At 45.6% G+C, this 20,748-nt stretch overlaps 1 protein-coding gene across 5 annotated transcripts in view; it reads right to left on the minus strand.

Moving 5' to 3' along the window:
- LOC132824286 (guanine nucleotide-binding protein G(I)/G(S)/G(O) subunit gamma-7) overlaps positions 1-20,748 on the minus strand; it is a 335,756-nt gene that overhangs the window by 234,549 nt on the left and 80,459 nt on the right. For all 5 annotated transcript variants that reach the window (XM_060838662.1, XM_060838646.1, XM_060838639.1 and 2 more), the window contains exon 2: positions 6,972-7,058. The gene's annotated coding sequence lies outside the window, so the exon portion shown is untranslated. The remainder of the gene's footprint in view (positions 1-6,971; positions 7,059-20,748) is intronic.

Raw genomic sequence — 20,748 nt, forward strand, 5'->3', positions numbered from 1 at the left:
TTTTTCTTTCTACTCTAATCCACATAAATGTCACACAAGAATTGATATGTTTTTTGCCCCATCGATTTTTCTAAACTCTATAGCAACCTGTAAAATAGGTACTATAGCAATCTCTGACCATGCCGCTGTATACATGGAAACTAAGGTAAAGAATAATGGGACATCTGCTCGGCATTGGCGTATGGACCCCTTCCTGATAAAAGATAGCAAATTTTTAAAGTACTTCTCCCAAGAACTTAAAACTTTTTTAGAAATTAATACTGGTACGGCTAGCAATCCGTCAATGATGTGGGAGACCATCAAAGCTTATGCACGAGGTTTGATCATCTCCTATTCAGCGACCCAGAGGAAAATGAAGGGAGAGCAACAGCGTCTGCTCGAAGCTCGCCTAAAAGCAGCCGAAACAGCATACGCTGATAGACCTTCTATCACAAAATTGCAGAGGATTACAGCTCTTAGGACAGCTTTAAACACCGCGCTTACTCAAACGGCTAAAAGGGAAATATTATTTGCGAATCAAAGATTATATGAATATGGCGACAAACCGGGTAGATACTTAGCATTTCTTGCAAAGAAAAAGAAAGCCCCTCAAACTATTCCGACCATCAAGGAAAGTACAGGTACCCTGACTCATGATCATAAAAAGATCAATGCGACCTTTAAAGAATTTTATTCTGAACTATATAGATCGCAGGATTGTGAAGATAGGATTAGGAGGATGCAGTCATTTTTTAAAAATTTGACCTTCCCGGGCCTGACTCCGGAACAGGTGTCGGCCCTAAATACCCCTTTAACAGTCCAAGAAATACTTGAGGCAATTAGGCAACTTCAGAGCGGAAAAGCACCGGGCCCGGATGGTTTTCAAGCTGAATTCTATAAAGAATTTACAGGAATATTGGTTGACCCACTTATGGATATGTATAATTTTGCGCATAGTCAGGTCTGTCTCCCGCCCACGCTGAAAGAAGCAAATATTTCTCTTATCCTCAAAAAAGGAAAAGACCCAGAAGATTGTGCATCTTACAGACCAATATCCTTACTAAATGTAGACTTTAAAATTCTCTCAAAAATGTTAGCACTAAGACTAGAAAGGGTACTGCCATATATTATAAAGGAGGACCAGACGGGATTTATTAAGGGCCGCAGATCATCCAATAATATCAGAAGGGTCTTGAATATGATCCAAGCCTGTCATCAGGGAAAGATACCAGGAGTAGTAATTTCATTGGATGCGGAAAAGGCATTTGATAGGGTTGAATGGTCATATTTATTTTACACATTGGAAAGGTTTGGCGTTGGACAGGTGTTTACCAAATGGGTTTCAACATTGTATAATGACCCCAAAGCAGCTGTTATTACTAATGGGTTAAGATCGGATGGCTTCAGTGTGGGTAGGGGCTGCCATCAAGGATGTCCTCTCTCACCATTGTTGTTTACACTGATAATCGAACCATTAGCAGAAGCCATCCGGACTGATCCTAATATAACGGCCCCGAGGATTGGTACAGGTAAACACAAAATTACCCTCTATGCAGATGACGTTCTCTTATTTCTCAGTAATCCTTTAATGTCAGTGCCTCGTCTAATTCAAGTTATTAATACATTTAGTGCATTCTCAGGCTATAAAATTAATTTTTCAAAATCGGAAGCCATGCCAATGGGTGGTCTGGCTATGATACCCCACTTAATGGACGGATCCCCTTTTCCCTTCCGTTGGTCCCTGGAGGGCTTCCTATATTTAGGTATTTTTATCACGCCAGTATTTGATCACCTGTATAGGGCTAATTTTGTACAATTAATGGAAAGGATAAGGCAGGACCTCCAGCGATGGAGAGACCTTCCGATTTCCTGGCTAGGGAGAATAGCATTAATTAAAATGAATGTTCTGCCCCGTCTCTTATATCCTATGAGAATGCTCCCGCTGATGCTGCCAAGGCTAGCCCTACGTAAATTATATGGCTGGTTGGGCTCCTTTATTTGGAACCATAGACGGCCCCTTATTAAGCTGAAGAAGCTACAGCTTCCACAGGCAAGGGGAGGACTGGACTTCCCAGACTTTAGGAAATATCAGTTAAGCTCCCTACTAAGTTACATAGCTGATTGGTTTTCATCTGATCCACAATCAATTTGGCTGGATATCGAAGCCTCCCAAGTAAAATACCCACTTATTAACCTTTTATTTTCAGATAAGAGGAAAATCATTACAGACCACTGTAAAAATCCCATAATATTAAACACAATTACGGCCTGGAATATAATGCGGCAAAATGAGGGTAACTCACATAAAACATCCCCCCATGCACCAATAGTAGGCGCATGGGGATTCCAACCGGGGATTACAGATGCCACCTTTAAACTCTGGAGATCCAGGGGCATCTCATGCTTAGGGGACCTATTTAAAGATGGGATCCTGATGTCCTTTGAGCAGCTGCGTCTGAAATTCGGAATACCTAATGGGGATCTCTTTCGATACTTCCAAGTTCAAGATTATATACAGAGGAAGACTACATTAATAGATAGTCTTTATAAATCAGACAGAGAACGTAATGTCTTACGACCAGCGGGGGCATCCTCCGTTAGTACTATATACCATTTGCTACACGATGGAGTCTCAGGAGACATGGATGACCTGCTTAAAACATGGGAGCAGGACTTGGGGCTAGAAATCTCTGAGGATATGTGGAATGACATTTGGGAAAATGCTAGAAGAATTGCTATCTGTAACAGAACTCAGGCTATCCAACTAAAGATACTTCATAGGGCCCATATAGCTCCGGCTCGACTGGCAAAATTTAAGGCAGGAGCATCTCCAATGTGTCCTAAATGCAAAATAGAGGTGGGTACTCTTGTACATTGTCTGTGGACTTGTCAGAAAATCCGCAGATACTGGACTAAAGTGGCAAATACCCTGACAGAAATTTTAGGAACGGAAATTAGGGTGGACCCTGTATCTCTCCTTTTGGGCTTTTCGAACCTCTCATCTCTGGATATGCATGGGAAGAGACTATTTTCTATTCTCTCTTTCTGTGCAAGGAAAAATATTTTGGTGAACTGGGTGGCTGAGGGCCCACCGGGACTTTCAAATTGGCACAGATTAATTATGGAATATATCCCCCTTGACTTCCTCACAAATATGGTGCACCGAAAGACTGAATTATTTTATAAAATATGGCAGCCCTTTTTGAATTATATAAATGCAGATATTTCGGCTATCCTAACAAGGGCTTTTATTTAGTGAAGATTTCAGACCGGGCTGCTCCGGGGCCCCTTGGGAGAGGAATCCTGCGCGAATACGGGTTTTATTATATTTGATGTTTATACATTCCGAGCATGTAAGAGACTTAGGTATACACTCTGGTTAGTTATAGGTTAGATTAGTAGAAAGTTGAGTTTTTCTTTTCTTTCTTTTTTCGTTTCTTTTTTTTTCTTTTTTTGTTTTCTTTCTTTCTCTTTTCTTTGTTAAATTATGACTATTGTATATATGATTTAATTGTACATCAATGTTTGTATTTGAGAGTTTTGTTTATTTTTGTAAATTTGCAAAAATGTTAAATTTCAATAAAAATATCTACAAAAAAAAACAGAGGCAGGCTTTTGTTCATACTGATACATTTGAAGAATAAAACAGCAGTTCCAACTTAGAGGCACTAATATACATAACACTTGTGGCACAGTGCCACTATTGAGCCAGAAGGCCTGGGTCAAGTCCCATCTGCTCCAGAGATGTGTAATAACATCTCTGAACAACTGATGAGAAAATATCTACACTTAATATATTGTAAAAATGCAGAAGAGGAAAGAGTTAACTTGTTTCTCCAAAGAATTAGGGGAAATCAAAATATCTGCAGACAACTCCCCAGTTGCCCTGGATATCTCTAACACAGTTCCAGCATTGCACAGGTTACTCCCATAGCTGCTGAATAGCACATGGCACAGGATTCAATTCAAGTACTTAGCACAGGATAAAGTCTGTCAAACAGTCTATACATATAATATATACTTGTTTAATATATACTTACATAATATATATTTGGCTCAGCTACAGGACACACGAAAACGGAATAAATTAAAGATTATCTGTATTGAAATTATTTTGTCTATGTGACTGGTTTATTGGTGTACTAGTTCTAACAATACAGGTGAACCTACAGGAAAGTCTGGTTCAAAGTTATACATAGTTTTCATTTTAATTCATTAACACAATATTCATGCTATAGAATTTATACAGACATCTGAAGCGTTCATATATTTCACAGGTGGATGCTAAAATGTGGAGCCAAAATGAGGAAATTTGACAAAAATAGAACAGACTAACAGAAATTAGGATCAAAGATCTGACAGTTATAATCTATAAGATAGAATCAGCATCTGTACCATGCTGATGGCAATCTTAAATGACGGTCTTTATTTCACGAGTGCTGATTCAGAGCTAGTGGTTCATGGCAGTTTCTGATGACATATGATTGCTAACTTCCGAAGCCCAAACTTTTGGCGAGTCAGGAGGCCTTAAAAATGGAAGACTGGACTTGGTTCCAGGATTCCCATTTCCAATTCTGAAACTTTCACCAACAAGTGATGAGGGCATTGGTAGACAGTTATCTTGATCTTGCAGGCTCTATTGTGGAGGATTCAACACTCATTGCAATTTTGATGGAGTCAGTGATTCATGATCTCTTAGAGGGATTAGAACGCCAAAAATAATGCATTCCTTATTCCCATTGAAATGCATTTCCCTTATTAACTTATCATAAAGTTGTCATTAATCATAATCATTTGTGGCATCAATTTGAAAAATCATTTATCTACTTTAGACAACTTAATTTTGTATAAGTAAATACCCTTTCTGTGCACTGAAAACCACAAAGATCAGCTTATTACAAGGTAATAAAGATATTAAACAAAGCTTGAAACCCCTTTCAAGCTGTGTAAACAGTGTCTGTGCTGCTGACTGGATTAGTAACTGTTAGAGTTCAGCCATGTATTCATAATTCAGGGTTACTTCAACAGAAGCAGATATCTGTTTATTTTCTAGATGGTTTTATTATGAAACCTTGCTAGCTAAGAGACAGCTACAGTAAAGGTTTTTGATGAAAACTCTTCTATAGTGCACAGCAATAACTGACAAAATATACAAACAGAGAGCTGCTAGTTAACTGTTCTTAAATCTAGTTATCATCTGCTTTAGTCCTTTAAATTTGCTCCAATATTTCACCTCCCTTAGAAAAACTGAACGTTTAATATTGCTATATTAATGTCATGATTTGGAGGTGCTAATATTGTACAAAGTTAAAAATCACACAACAACAGGTTATAGTCCAACACCTTTATTTGGAAGAACTAGTTGTCAGATCACCTGACGAAGGAGCAGCACTCCGAAAGCTAGTGCTTCTAAATAAAGCTGTTGGACTATAAACTAGTGTTGTGTGATTTTTAACTTTATATTAATGTTAGCATTGGCAAGACAAATGTGTCAAATTGCATAATTCTGTATTACTTCCTTATTTCAGTGCATGTATTTTGGCAGTTCTTCAAGCATCCAACAGAAAATATTTTCAGTCTTCTATGTAGACTGACAACTTACAAAATTGGTTTTCCTCTATTTTTCCACCATACCAGCAACTAATGCATTGGAAGTTAACAATTCTTTGGAAGTTAGCAATTACAGAGGAACCTCAATTATCCGAATATCAATTATCCAAATTTCGGATTATCTGAAGAAGATCTCAAGGTCTCGATAGAAACACTACATCAAAGAGGTGTTACCAATACTGATTGCAACTTTTGTTTACAATGAGTAAAAGTGAATTCAGCTTACTGAAATGCTGCCAAGAACAGTCTTAGACATCAATGGGAGCCCAGGCACAGTCTCCAAATGACTGACCTCCCACCCTTTCTCTCTCTCTCTTGCCCAACACTTGCCCTGGAGTTCAAGACAGGGGTGCACCCTAAACCTCTCATCCCCAGATAATCTGTGTGTGTATGGGTGCCCGCTATTTTGAGACTCACCACCCCACACCCCCCCACCAAAAAAAGGCAGCATCAGTCTTGCTGGTGGTGTCCAGTCTGACTGTTGTCTCCATTCCAGGGGCGAAGTGGCAGTATGAGGGGCCGGAGGCGCGTGGAGGGGCCTGCGGTGCACCGGGGGGGGTGGGAGGGTGAGCTGCTGCCAAGTCTCCTGAACGGAGAGTGGACATAGCTCACTCTGTCAATCACACTGAAGTGAAGCAGCTGCAGGGAGAGGCTACAGCAGCGCTGCAGTTCCCTTACACACAAGTGTGTGTCTGTCTAGAAACAAACCCTGAGACAGAGAGAGGGAGCAAAGCAGGCAGAGCAAGGAAAAAGGAAACTTCAGAAAACCCCGAATCCCAGAGGAGAGGCATTAAATCAGTTATCTGAATAATCGATTATCCGAACAAAATACTGCCCGCCCATCTCATTTGGATAATTGAGGTTCTTCTGTCATCAGAAATTGCCATGAGCCACTAACTGAATCAGCACTCATGAAATCAAGACCATCATTTAAGATTGCCCTCAGCATGGTACAGGTGCAGATTCTATCTTATAGACTAATTTCTGTTAGCCTTTTTTCTGTCAAAGTTCATGTGTGCTTACCAAACACAAACATTGATGTCCAACTCAAGTCATTAATTTACTTTCTCAGTACAAGTTAATCAATTCATTATCTACTTTTATATGTGTGAATTTTCGCACAATTGAAGATTAAAGCTATTGATGACAACCTTGGTTCAGGAAATCAGGATATAGAAAATATTTTGGGTGGTGGTGAGGAACAGTAGGGAAAAGCGGTTATTGGTCTACACGCCATGAACATTAAATGCAATATAGGACTAAGAAAGACACTGATTGAGTAACAACTACTACGGTCTGCTTCCATGCTGTACATCTCTGTGACTCTATGACTACTCTTTGTCAAGAACAAAGAGAAATATTGTAACACTTTTCAGTCTTACCTGCTTTTGAGACCTGCTGATGGGCCGTTGAGGAGGAATACTTAGTCAGTGGTCTGAAGACTGGTTGATATTTCTCTGTCAAAGAACCTAAATGAAAAGAAAATTAAGTAAACATAAAAATGGCTGAAGAAATGCTAATAAAGGAAACAGTGTCCAACAATAAAAAAAAGGATAATACAGCAATGCTTTCATAAATGCTTTATGGAGAGATGTCACTGTAAGTTTAGGCCAGCTTTATCTAGAATACAAGCAATTGCCAGCAATGCAATACTCTGCTAAGATTGTGATGCATTCCTTTTAAAAATATTTCCAGAATATCCTATGTATTGAATATTTTTTAAATTGGTGGAGCTACTGCTTTGCTTTTAAACTGTTTTTTTTTCCCAATGTATTTTTAGTTTTTGACAACTTCTTTCTTTCTTTCTGGAAGACATTACCACAGCTTCTCTGATACTCAAATACTAAGCTGAAAATGTGTTGCTGGAAAAGCGCAGCAGGTCAGGCAGCATCCAAGGAGCAGGAGATTTGACGTTTCGGGCATACGCCCTTCTTCAGGAATGAGGAAAGTGTGTCCAGCAGGCTAAGATAAAAGGTAGGGAGGAGGGAGGAGGGGGAGGGGCGTTGGAGATTCGATAGGTGGAAGGAGGTCAAGGTGAGGGTGATAGGCCAGAGTGGGGTGGGGGCGGAGAGGTCAGGAAGAAGATTGCAGGTTAGGAAGGCGCTGCTGAGTTCGAGGGATTTGACCGAGACAAGGTGGGGGGAGGGGAAATGAGGAAACTGGAGAAATCGGAGTTCACCCCTTGTGGTTGGAGGGTTCCTAGGCGGAAATTGAGGCGCTCTTCCTCCAACCGTCATGTTGTTATGGTCTGGCAATGGAGTCGTCCAAGGACCTGCATGTCCTTGGTGGAGTGGGAGGGGGAGTTGAAGTGTTGAGCCACGGGGTGGTTGGGTTGGTTGGTCTGGGTGTCCCAGAGGTGTTCTCTGAAATGTTCCGCAAGTAGGCGGCCTGTCTCCCCAATATAGAGGAGGCCACATCGGATGCAGTGGATGCAACAGATGATGTGTGTGGAGGTGCAGGTGAATTTGTGGCGGATATGGAAGGATCCCTTGGGGCCTTGGAGAGAAGTAAGGGGGGAGGTGTGGGCACAAGTTTTGCATTTCTTGCGGTTGCAGGGGTTGGTGAGGGGTGTGGACCTGACGAGGGAGTCACGGACGGAGTGGTCTTTTCGGAACGCTGATAGGGCAGCGGAGGGAAATATATCCCTGGTGGTGGTGTTCGTTTGGAGGTGGCGGAAGTGATGGCGGATGATACGCTGTATATGGAGGTTGGTGGGGTGGTAGGTGAGAGCCAATGGGGTTCTGTCCTGGTGGCAGTTGGAGGGGCGTGGCTCAAGGGCGGAGGAGCGGGAAGTGGAGGAGATGTGGTGGAGGGCACCGTCGATCACGTCTGGGGGGAAATTGCAGTCTTTGAAGGAGGAGACCATCTGGGCTGTACGGTATTGGAACCGGTCCTCCTGGGAGCAGATGCGACGGAGACGAAGGAATTGGGAATATGGGATGGCGTTTTTAACAGGGGGCAGGGTGGGAGGAGGTGTAGTCCAGGTAGCTGTGGGAGTCAGTTGGTTTATAGTAAATGTCCGTGTTGATTTGGTTGCCCAAGATAGAAATGGAAAGGTCTAGGAAGGGGAGGGAGGAGTCTGAGATGGTCCAGGTGAATTTGAGGTCGGGGTGGAAGGTCGATGAACTGTTCAACCTCCTCGTGGGAGCATGAGGCAGCGCCGATACAGTCATCGATGTAGCGGAGGAAAAGGTGGGGGTGGTGCCAGTGTAGTTGCGGAAGATGGACTGTTCCACATATCCTACGAAGAGGCAGGCATAGCTGGGGCCCATGCGGGTGCCCATGGCTACTCCTTTGGTTTGGAGGAAGTGGGAGGATTGGAAAGAGAAGTTGTTCAGGGTGAGGACCAGTTCAGTCAGTCAGAGGAGAATGTCAGTGGAAGGGTACTGGTTGGTACGGCGGGAAAGGAAGAAGCGGTGGGCTTTGAATCCTTCGTGATGGGGGATGGAGGTGTACAGGGACTGGATGTCCATGGTGAAGATAAGGCGTTGGGGACCGGGGAAGCGAAAATCATGGAGGAGGTGGAGGGCGTGGATGGTGTCCTGAACGTAGGTGGGGAGTTCTTGGACTAAGGGGGACAGGACCGTGTCAAGGTATGCAGAGATGAGTTCAGTGGGGCAGGAGCAGGCTGAGACAATGGGTCGGCCGGGGCAGTCAGGTTTTGGGCAGGAGGTAGAAAGTGGCGGTGCGGGGTTGTGGGACTATGAGGTTGGAGGTGGTGGATGGAAGATCCCCTGAGGTGATGAGGTTATGGATGGTCTGGAAGATGATGGTTTGGTGGTGGGAGGTGGGGTCATAGTCAAGGGGCTAGTAGGAGGAGGTGTCCGCGAGCTGGCGTTTAGCCTCAGCGGTGTAAAGGTCGGTGCGCCAAACTACTACTGCGCCTCCCTTGTCTGCCAGTTTGATGGTGAGGTTGGGATTGGAGCGGAGGGAATGGAGGGCTGCAGGTTCCAAGGGTGAGAGGTTGGAGTGGGTGAGGGGGTGGAGAGGTTAAGGCGGTTAATGTCGCGGCGGCAGTTGGCTATGAAGAGATCGAGGGCGGGTAAGAGGCCAGCACGGGGTATCCAAGTGGATGGGGTGTGTTGGAGGCGGGAGAAGGGGTCATCAGAGGGTGGGCGAGAATCCTGGTTAAAGAAGTAGGCACGGAGGCGAAGGCGGCGGAAGAATTGTTCGATGTCTCACCGCGTGTTGAACTCGTTAATCCGAGAGCGTAGGGGAATGAAGGCAAGGCCTCTGCTGAGGACTGATCTTTCATCCTCAGAGAGGGGTAGTTCTGGAGGGATGGTGAAGACACGGCAGGGCTAGGAGCTAGGACCTGCTGTGGGGCTGGAGCTGGGAGTGGGGGCGGGGTTGGCCGTGGGGGCGGGGACGGAGATTGGCGTGGGGGTGGAGTTTGGCGTGGTGACGGAGATCAGCGAGGGAGCGGGGTTAGGCATGGTAACGGAGATCGGCGTGGGGGCGGATTGTGGTCGTGCAGGTTTGTGATGTCACTGGGGACAGAAGTGGCTGCGGCGACGGCAACCCAAGGGGCGGAAGTGGCTGCGGCGACAAAAGAAAGTGTTATTCCCCAATAGCCGCGGAGGTTGCGAATCCGTCGGCGATGGTCTTCCTGGCAATCGTGGAGGCGGTTGTCTGGGTGGCGATCGCGGAGGCTGCGAGGTCGGTGGGGGCGGAAGTGACGTCATGGTCGGCGGCAGCGGTTGTTGGTTAATGGCGTCAGACTGATTTCGGAGGCCGATGGAAGATTCTGGAACAGTTGAGGAACCCAGAGTGTGGGTGTAAGTACATGAAAGTTTTTGGTACTTATTGTCTTTAATTTCCGATATGGCTAGGAAGAACTGTTTGTTTAGTGTATGGATTCTTCTGTGGATGAAGAACAGTAGAGGTCCTTTGCAAGTCTGTGAGAGTGTTGTCCTGAGCTGGGGTAGGTCTAATTGCAAGGAAGGTAGGTAGTGGCGCATGGCTGCAAGTGTGGAGCGGAGGATCCGGAGGGAGGTCTCCTTTGCAAGTCTGTGAGCGTGTTGTCCTGAGCTGGAGTAGGGCTGATTGCAGGGAATGTAGGTAGCGACACAAATACTAAGCACAGTTCCAGTCTTCAGACTTACACTGTATTACCAGGAGCATGTGATAAGCATCAGAGAGAAACTACCAGGCCGGTCTTTTGTTTAGAAAGGAAAAAGCTAAGTATCAACTTGTCTTTGAAATGAAGAAATTTATTAGGGTAGACAAGTTGCCACTTGAAGGTAATCTTAAACAGTTACTAGGGGCGGCAGAGTGCCTCAGTGGTTAGCACTGCTGCCTCACAGCACCAGGGACCCGGGTTCAATTCCCATCTCAGGCAACTGCCTGTGTGGAGTTTGCACATTCTCCCTGTGTCTGCATGGGTTTCCTCCAGATACTCTGGTTTCCTCCCACAGTCCAACGATGTGCAGGTTAGGTGAATTGGCCACACTAAATTGCCCATAGTATTAGGTGGATTAGTCAGGGGTGGGAATGGGTCTGGGTGGATTGCTCTTCAGAGGGCCAGTGTGGACTTGTTGAGCCAAAGGGCCTGTTTCCACACTGTAGGGAATCTAATCAAAATCTATAAAGAAAGTGGTTACATTATAGAACTTCCTACCATATCAAGTAGTTAAGATGCATGGCAAAAATGCCTTCAAGAGGAAACTAGGTACATATGTGAGAGAGAAGGCAACAATGATATGTTGACAGAGCAAGTTTAAGAGTTTGATGGCTACTTGTATGCAGCAAAAATGTATTTTTGTGCCATAATTTCCACATTTAGACAAAACATCATATTAGGTTCAATGAGGTCTACACATGTTATTTCTTCAAAGAATGCCAATAATTTGGTTAAACATGATTTTCCTTTTACAAGACCATGTTGGCACTTCCTAATTATCTTATGTTTTTAAGTGTGCAGCCACAATCTCCTTAACCATCAATTTTAACACTGTTGCTACGGCAGGTATCAAGCTATCTAGCCTATAGATGTCTGCTTTCAGCCTCCCTCCCTTTTTGAATAGAGGGGTTATGTTTGCTATTTTCCAGTCGAATGGAAATTTTACAGAATCTAGCAAATTTTGGAAAATTAATATCAATACATCTCCTAACCATTTGCTCTACAGAAAGTTAGCATTGATATGATGAACCAAATTGTTGTCTTCTGTGTCATAGCTTCTCCGTGGGTGGAAATGAGCAGATTGCAATGTGGAAGTGCATAGAATTGGAAATGGGACATGTGGAGCACAATGCCAACTGTGCAATATTGAGCCTGCATTCAATCAGCAGTAAAAAAACTCGAAGGAGGCATTACCACTATGATGTGGCAGAAAAGCCATTGTGGTAGTGTGTAGATAATTAATCACTTAGGTATAACTGAATAAAAATTAATGAAATTATTTACTTTAAAAAACAGATTATGTATGAGCTAGCATAAGAAAAAATAATTGGAAACATTTCTGGGTTATTGTTCATTAATGTCATTGGCAAAGGGAACTTGTCAACCCTTCCCAGTCTGACAGGTACAATGCTTGATTGAACAACATTCACTCTTAGGCCTAGACTTTCATCACAACGTAGAACTCTCCTCCATGGTGAAAATGGCAAAAAGTGGCTAAAATTCAGAAATCTTTCCCCAAAACACAGAACTTTTCATTTTCACAGGATTGAAAGTTAAGGCAGACTGAATTTTACACACTAATGTTATTTAGTGGCAGTCATTTACAAGACCACCTGTCAACACTGAAGTGGAATTATGGCATTTTTATAGTGTGGAGGCTGGAGTGTGCACATTAAACTAGGCAAGAACCATGAGAATTAGTTTGGAATAGCCAGGGAACTCTTTTGAGAGGCAAGGTACTCTCTGGATACAATCCCGAGACAACTTTGAGAGTAGAAGGCAGTGGCAGATTACCTTGGGGAAGGTACACTCGGGTTGTTGAAAGTAATCAGAATGTGCCTAAAATGTACATAACTCTATTGCAACTGTGCAACTGTCAAATCTGTCAAAGATCTGTCAAGCTATCGATACACTATCAAAGGGACCTGTTTAAACTGTCAAGGCATTTCAAATTCTGGGCTCTTAAATTTTTTAAAAAGTTTGGAGCATTAAAAAAATTTATGTTTATTCAACTTTGTCTGTGATATAAGCCTTGGTACTTCCATTACAGAATTAATTCCTGCATAACTGATTTCACAATGATCCATTATTTCAATGATCTATCATTTACCATGTCCCCACTTCTTCAAGAAGACTATTATCCCTAAGTCAAAGAAAAATCATGCAGCTTGCCTCAATGACTACTGCCCAGTGACTCTGACCTCCATAATTATGAAGTCCTTTGAGAGATTAGTCATGGCTCATCAACACCAGCCAATCGATTGCCTTGATCCTTTGCAATTTGCCTACCCTTGCAACAGGTTCACCACAGACACCATCTCCCTGGCCCTACACTCATCCCTGGATAGTAAGGATACCTACCTCAGGCTCCTATTTATTGACTACAGCTCCATCTTCAACACCATAATTCCAAACAAACTAATCTCCAAATTCTGAGATCTAGGTCTCTCCTCCCCCATCTGTAACTGGCTTATTGATTTCCTGACCTATAGATTGCAGTCAGTAAGAGTAGGTGACAACACCTCCTCCATGATAATCCTCAACACCATGCCTTGCTAGGCCACCTACTCAGCCCTACTATATTCGTTATACACTCACGACTGTGTGGCCACATTCTGCCCCAACTCGGCAAAATGAAGAAGCTGGTCATTAATGTCAGGAAGCAGAGGGTACATCCCTGTTTGCCTCAATGGTGCTGAAATGGCATGGTGAACAGCATCCTGGGAGTGATGATCACCAATAATCAGTTCTGATCCACTCATATCAACACAATGGTGAAGAAAGCATAATAACACCTCTACTTCTTCGAGAGACTCAGGAAATTCACATGTCCATAAAGACTCTTACCAATTTTTATAGATGCACCATAGAAAGCATCCCATCTAAATGTAACACAGCATTATGTGGCAACTATTCTTCACAAAACCAGAAGAAACTAAACAAGAGTTGTAAACACAGTCCAGTCCACCATGCAAGTCAGCCTTCCATCTAACATAACCAAAGACCCCTTTATAATTTCTTCCATTGGGCAGAATAAAGAAATTTGAACGCATGAATAGATTCAAGAACAGCTTCTTCCCCTCTATTATCAGCCTTTTGAGTGGATGTCTCAAAACATTCATGTTGATCTCTCTCTCCCTCTGCACATTCAACAGTATTCTGTACTCTGTTCTGCAATACTGATGCACTTTGTATATGATCTGCCTGTATAGCACACAAAACATCACTTTTCACTGTAGTTCAGTACCCGTGACAACAATAATGCAAATCAAATCACATTGTTTGATTGATAGCTGCAAATGATTATAGACTTTGTTGGCATGCAACCATGAATTCACTTGAACGAAATATTTGTTTTTATAAGGCTTTACTGAGTTCAAGGAATGGAAATATATTATTTTTAAAAATGAAAATGCTTTTACAATATACTGAATTCTTCAATACACTTAGATATTTAATTAAACTTATTTTGTTTGCATCTCAATACAGATTCTGATGTCTGTCAATACTCATTAGGTAAATTGGCTTTGTAAAAACAAAGAAAAGTTTGAAGGACATGGAGGCTATAAAGGACAATGGTGAGTGAGTGAAGGGTACAGGTTGGCACAGAGCGTATGTGGGGTTACGTGAAGTGGATAGAGAAGAAGATTAAATGAGTTGGCATGGAAGGAGCATGATGAATGTATGTGCAGAGAATGACAGGCATGCATGAGAGCTGCTTTTGGTTTCTTTTCTTTAATTAATCTTTCACATAGATTGCACAAAGCCAAGTCTTCTGGCAAATACACATCCATTCCAGGATTGCTAGGTCCAACTTCCAGAGAACCCAGTCATCCTCGAATGAAAATGAGATTCTTGGAACCTCTTTCTTTCACGTCAAGCTTGTGCAGCATAGAAATGTCCTGTGTTTAACAAAAGCAAAAATCCAGGCATATCCACAAAAATCTTTGCTACAAGAAAACAACAAGCAAAGGCCATCATTTTGTAGCAAAGTGCCTTACAGCATTGTTGCTGCTATCAAAAAAATGAAGACTAGGATTAAAACAGATATTACGAGTTACCAAAAAATCACACAATGGGTACGTTTTAAGGAGATGGCTCAAAGGAGAGGGAATTACTGATGGCATTGCTGGAAATGGTGGAGAGTTTGTGTCAGAGAAATTCAGAGTTCAGGCTAGAAGGCGATGATATTACAGAGTTGGAAAGATTGTTTTTGCAATCCAGGAAAATATGTGCTTGAAAGCTTATCCATATTGAGTGAGGTTATAAAGTCTGGTTGGTTCTAAACCAGTAGTCAAGGAGGGGAATAAGGACAAGTGTTTGCAGCAGGTTCAAGGTTTTAAAGGAAATGGGTAAGAACATTGCAGGTACTCTAATCATAAACTTTCATTTGGAACCTGTTATGCATGTCATCTGTTATTTAAAAAAAAAGTGAGGGAAGGGCAGGGAAAAAAAGGGAATTATAAACTGTTTATCACAATATTGGCTGTCAGCAAATTACCAGTGTTTATCATTAAGGATCAAATGACTGAACACCTGAAAGACCATAATGCCAAAATGGCCTGCTTCCAGTGATCCATCAACAGGAAGCAGCAAAAGCACAAGTTGCCATTCTGTCACAATGGCATGTGAATAAGATATCCATGATTGTCAATGTCAGCAGCCAAACTCTGTTGTGGAAAGATTCAAAAGCAGTTACTGTCAAAATCACTGGATATAGGAAGACAATATTCATGATGGTACTAGCTAATTGCACAAAATAAAATTCTACAGTCATTTTCAAACACAGAACCACATCAAAAATCAAATTCACTGCAGCTACATTGCATAGGTCTTTGACATCAGTTGGACTGATAAGATTGGAGTGAAGTTTGATTAGATTAGATTCCCTACAGTGTGGAAACAGGCCCTTCGGCCCAAGTCCAAACCACCCTTCAAAGAGTAACCCACCCAGACCCATTTCCCTCTGACTAATGCACCTAACACTATGGGCAATTAACATGGCCAATTCACCTGACCTGCACATCTTTGGACTGTGGGAGGAAACCAGAGCACCCAGAGGAAACCCACGCAGACACAGGGAGAATGTGCAAACTTCACACAGACAGTTGCCCAAGGCTGGAATCAAATCTGGGATCCTGGTGCTGTGAGGCAGCAGTGCTAACCACTGAGCCACTGTGCCGCCCCTTATATGTGTAGGTAAAAACAATGACTCCAGATGCTGGAAACCAGAGTCTAGATTAGAGTGGTGCTGGAAAAGCACAGCAGTTCAGGCAGCATCTGAGAGCAGTAAAATCGACGTTTCAGACAAAAGCTCTTCATCAGGAATGCCTATCAAAGAATGGAAGTTACTAATGTGGATCATGTTCAGATTCCATAGATCTGATCAGTTGCTGGTGAAGAAATAAGTTAGACCAGGGCACATTTTTTGTTCAAACTTTGAGTGAATATCTAAACAGATTATTCAAGGATGATGTTTCTACTGAATAGAATAGATGGATTGTTGTTAGAAAATAAACCTTCACAAAGACTTTAAATATGATGCGGCTGTTGATGTTTTTAGATTAGATTACTTACAGTGTGGAAACAGGCCCTTCGGCCCAACAAGTCCACACCGACCCACCGAAGCGCAACCCACCAATACCCCTACATATACCCCTTACCTAACACTATGGGCAATTTAGCATGGCCAATTCACCTGACCTGCACATCTTTGGACTGTGGGAGGAAACCGGAGCACCCGGAGGAAACTCACGCAGACACGGGGAGAATGTGCAAACTCCACACAGTCAGTCGCCTGAGGCGGGAATTGAACCCAGGTCCCTGGCGCTGTGAGGCAGCAGTGCTAACCACTGTGCCACCATGCCACCCCAATGTAGTTTTATCATTAAATTGTAGGATGCCTTTAATGCACAACTGTCATCAGATGCTTTAATAGATAGAAAGGAAGCTGGTTTGTTATGAAGTGATGACTATGAAGGTGAAGGTTTCACAGCTAATCCAGAATGGAATCTTTATAAGGATACCATTGTCAAAGTGATTCAGAATGAATCTCATAAACTCTGTGTCAGATGCGTAAGTGCCGGAGTTAGGCTGGGTTGGACAAAGTCAGAAGTCATATGACATCAGGTTATAGTTCAACAGGCTTATTTGAAATCACAAGCTTTCAAAGTGCTACTGCTTTGTCAGGTGAGGTTCACCATTTCCTTGGTCAGGTGCAATATAATGTACTTCCACTCGGTGGCACTGTAACACAATTAAAGCGCTAAGAGTGAATCCATATTCTCCTAAAATATCACATTTTGAGGAAAAAATAAGACTGAGATGCTGAAAATCATAACTACCCAATAGAAAATTCAATATCTTATTCTCCTAAGGTAATTTAAATTTTTGTGGGCGGCACGGTGGCACAGTGGTTAGCACTGCTGCCTCACAGCGCCTGTAGACCCGGGTTCAATTCCCGACTCAGGCGACTGACTGTGTGGAGTTTGCACGTTCTCCCCGTGTCTGCGTGGGTTTCCTCCGGGTGCTCCGGTTTCCTCCCACAGTCCAAAGATGTGCGGGTCAGGTGAATTGGCCAAGCTAAATTGCCCGTAGTGTTAGGTAAGGGGTAAATGTAGGGGTATGGGTGGGTTGCGCTTCGGCGGGTCGGTGTGGACTTGTTGGGCCGAAGGGCCTGTTTCCACACTGTAAGTCTAATCTAATCTAAAGAATCTATTCCAAAATTCATATATGTAATAAATGTTCAAATGACAATCCAGACCACCTTACTCAAACACACTTACAGTAAAACATTATTGATGTAACATCTTGTTGTAAATGGTCTTTATGTATAATTTATTTTCTTTCAGCCTATCCTATTTGACATGACTGTTTTATGACAAGGGCTTTGTCAGCCTTCACAGATGATCTTGTTATTGTATTTTTTCCTTAGTTTTATTTTTTGCAGTACAAAATAAACTTGATTTTTTTGTCAGTATAGCAGTTGGGCAGAGATGTACAGGCAGTCACACCCTCCAAAAGAAAGTGGGGTACGTCAATGTCTGCCCCATAATGATGTGAAGCCTAATCTGATGAGGCGTGCCAGAGCTCCATATAGGACACTGTTGGGACTGCAGCCCGGCCTTATTGGACTTGGAGTGTTAACTCTGCTTTCTTCCCATAAACGCTTGCAGACTCACCAAGTGTCGGCAGAAATTTCTGTTTTTGGCCGACAAAGCCTGAAGATTCCTTAAGGTAGGGACGGGGCAGGGCAAAGCAGGCGGGGAAGCGCGGGGGGGGGGGGGGGGGGGTCCTAGAAGCATGGAAACAGAGGGGTGAGGGGGTCAAGAAGCAGGGAAGCTGGGGAGTCTAGAAGCAGGGAACCAGGGGCATGGGGAGGTCTAGAAGCGGGGGTTGGAGGAGTCAAGAAGCAGGGAAGCGGGCTCATGGAGGGGGTCTAGAAGCATGGAATCGGGGCATGGGGTGGGGGGGGGGGGGGGAGAGAGAGGGAGTCCAGAAGCAGGGAAGCTGGGGCGTGGGGGGGTTGAGAAGCAGGGAAGCGGGGGAGGGGAGTCTAGGAGCAGGGAAGTGGGGGGGGGGAGGGAGTCTAGAAGCAGGGAAGCTGGGGCGTGGGGGTGGTCTAGAAGCAGGGAAACTGGGCCTGGGTGAGGTGGGGTCTAGAAGCAGGGAAGCGGTGGCATTGGGGGGGGGGGGGGTCTAGAAGCAGGGAAGTGGGGAGGGACTCTATCAGCAGGGAAACTGGGGCATGGGTGGGGGGCATTGATAAGCAGGGAAGCGGGGGCATGGGGGGTTCTAGAAGCAGGGAAGTGGGGCGGGGGTGGTCTAGAAGCAGGTGCGGGGGTCTAGAAGAAAGGATGTGGGAGGTGGGGAGGTCTAGAAGAAGGGAAGCTGGGGGTGGAGTGTCCAGAAGCATGGAAGCTGGGATGTAGGGGGGTCTAGAAGCAGGGAAGCTGGGGGGGGGGGGGGGGGGGAGGTCTAGAAGCAGGAAGCGGGGGCAGGGAGGTGTCTAGAAGAAGGGATGCGAGGAGTTAGGTGGTCTAGAAGCAGGGAAGTGGGGGTGGGTGAGTGGGGGGTCTGGAAGCAGGGAAAGCGGGGGTGGGGGGGTCAAGAAACAGGGAAGCTGGGGTGTGGGGGAGTCTAGAAGCAGGGAAGCAGGGGGTGAGGGGGGTCTGGAAGCAGAGAAGCTGGTGCGTGGGGGTGGTCTAGAAGCAGGGAAGTGGGGTCGTGGGGAGGTCTAGAAGCAGGTAAGCGGGTGTGTGGGGGGGGTTTGAAGCTGGGACGTGGGGTGGTCTAGATGGAGGAAAGCGGAGGGTGGGGTGGGCTCTAGGATCAGGGAAGCCGGGGGTGGGGTGGTCTATAAGCAAGGAAGCTGTATGCGGTGGTCTAGAAGCAAGGAAGCGTGGGGTGTGGGGGGGGGGGGGAATCTAGAAGCAGGGAAGCCAGGGAGTGAGAGAAGTTCGGGCGTGGGTGGGTCTAGAAGCAGGCGCATGGGGGGGTGGGGGGGTGTAGAAGCAGGAGCTTGGAAGTGTCTAGAAGTAGGGAAGTGGGAACGTGTGGGGGGGGGGGTCCAGAAGCAAGGAAGCTGGGCATGGAGGGGTCTAGAAGCAGGGAAGCGGGTGGGTTGGGAGGGGCCGGAAGCGGGGGAGTTGGGGGTCGAGAAGCAGGGAAGGGGGGGGGGGTTGGTGGGGTCTAGAAGCAGGGAGGCAGCTGCAGTCTAGAAGTAGGCAGGGGGAGTCTAGAAGCAGGGATGCAGGAGTGCGGGGGGGTCTAGAAGTAGGGAAGCAGGGACGTGAGGAGGTCGAGAAGCAGGGAAGCGGGGGGGTCTAGAAGCAGGGAAGCGGGGGGGGATAGACGCAGGGAAGTGGGGTATGGGGTGGTCTAGAATCAAGGAAGAGTCTAGAAGCAAGGAAGCAGGGGTGTGGGGGATTGAGAAGCAGAGATGCTGGGGCATGGGGGGTTCTAGAAGCATGGAAGCGGGGGCACGGGGGGTCTAGAAGCAGGGACGCGGGGGCATGGGGGATCTAGAAGCAGGGAAGCTGGGGCATGGGGGGTGGTCTAGAAGCAAGGAAGCAGGGGGTGGGGGTCTAGAAGCAGGGAAGCGGGGCGGTGTGTGGTCTAGAAGCAGGGAAGTGGGGGCGGTGGCGTGGGGGGGTGGGGAGGTCTAGAAGCAGGGAAATGGAGGGTGAGGTGATCAAGAAGAAGGGAAGTGGGGGGTGAGGTGATCGAGAAGAAGGGAAGCGGGAGGTGGGGTGGTCTAGAAACAGGGGGCGGGGCATGGGGGGGTCTAGAAGCAGGGAAGTGGGGAGTGGGGGTCCAAAACGCAGGGAAGCTGGGGCGTGGAGGGGTCTAGAAGCAAGGAAGCAGGGGGTGGGGGTCGAGAAGCAGGATGGAGTGTGGTCTAGAAGCAGGGAAGTGGGGGCGATGGCGTGGGGGGGTCTAGAAGCAGGGAAGCTGGGAGGGTGGGGAGGTCTAGAAGCAAGGGAAGCGGGGGTGGGATGGTGTATAAGCAGGGAAGTGGGGGGTGGGTGATCGAGAAGATGGGAAGCGGGGAGTGGGGTGGTCTAGAAGCAGGGGCGGGGGCATGGGGGGTCTAGAAGCAGGGAAGCTAGGGAAGTGGGGGTCCAAGAAGCAGGGAAGCTGGGAAGCGGGGCAGGGTGTGGTCTTGAAGCAGAGAAGCAGGGTCGTGGGGGGGGATCTAGAAGCAAGGAAGCTGGGGCATGGGAGGGGTCTAGAAGCAGGGAAGCGGAGAAGTTGGGAGAGTCTGGAAGCAGGGCAGTTGGGGGGTCTAGAAGCAGGGAAGCGTGGGGTTGGTGGGGTCTACAAGCAGGGAGGCGGGGGGGTCTAGAAGCGGACGTGAGCAGTCTAGAAGCAGGGATACGGGGGGTTCTAGAAGCAGGAAAGCGGGGGGGTCAAGAAGCAGGGAAGCTGGAGTGTGGGGGCGGTCTAGAAGTAGGGAAGCAGGGGCGTGGGGGGTCTAGAAAGAGGGTAGCGGGGGGGGATAGAAGCAGGGAAATGGGGAGGTTGGGAGAGTCTGG

Source organism: Hemiscyllium ocellatum, chromosome 2 (genome assembly GCF_020745735.1).
Source record: "Hemiscyllium ocellatum isolate sHemOce1 chromosome 2, sHemOce1.pat.X.cur, whole genome shotgun sequence".
In the NCBI taxonomy this organism is placed as follows: Eukaryota; Metazoa; Chordata; class Chondrichthyes; order Orectolobiformes; family Hemiscylliidae; genus Hemiscyllium; species Hemiscyllium ocellatum.